General features: G+C 38.4%; 1 long non-coding RNA gene across 1 annotated transcript in view; it reads right to left on the reverse strand.

Moving 5' to 3' along the window:
- Positions 1-188, reverse strand: part of LOC119587986 — a 1,103-nt gene extending 915 nt beyond the window's left edge. Inside the window, exon 1 of the long non-coding RNA XR_005230036.1 lies at positions 54-188. This is a non-coding gene — a long non-coding RNA (uncharacterized LOC119587986). The remainder of the gene's footprint in view (positions 1-53) is intronic.
- Positions 189-458: the final 270 nt, after the last annotated feature.

Genomic DNA, 458 nt, shown 5'->3' on the forward strand with positions numbered 1-458 from the left:
CGCGCATTACACCACAACTCGCACGTCTCCTTGACCACTAGATGGAATCTTACCTCCCCGACTCTTACATAAAGCGTATTACAGTCCCCGTTATATCACTGTTACTGTTTCTATAGCTTTATCTCACCCATACCGAGACCGTATGACCACCTTATCTCGTGAACAGCTGATAAACAACAATATGGCTGGAGGACGGCGACGACTAACATGTTGCGTAGTTTTGCTCTTTTTACGGAGTCGCTATTTAGGTAAAATGCCTATTTATTGCACAATGTTTATTTTTACCGTTGTTTTATGCTAGCGGGGAAGGGATTGCATTTTCTGTGTGGATGTGAAAAGGTTTGTATTATTTTTTTCATATAAATGTCATGGCTACATATAAGATTTTCTTTTTTTATGAAACTCATCTGTCAAAATCTGTTTAACTGGCATCTTACTTTAATCAAAATCCAGCTATT

This window comes from Penaeus monodon, chromosome 23 (genome assembly GCF_015228065.2).
Source record: "Penaeus monodon isolate SGIC_2016 chromosome 23, NSTDA_Pmon_1, whole genome shotgun sequence".
NCBI lineage: Eukaryota > Metazoa > Arthropoda > Malacostraca > Decapoda > Penaeidae > Penaeus > Penaeus monodon.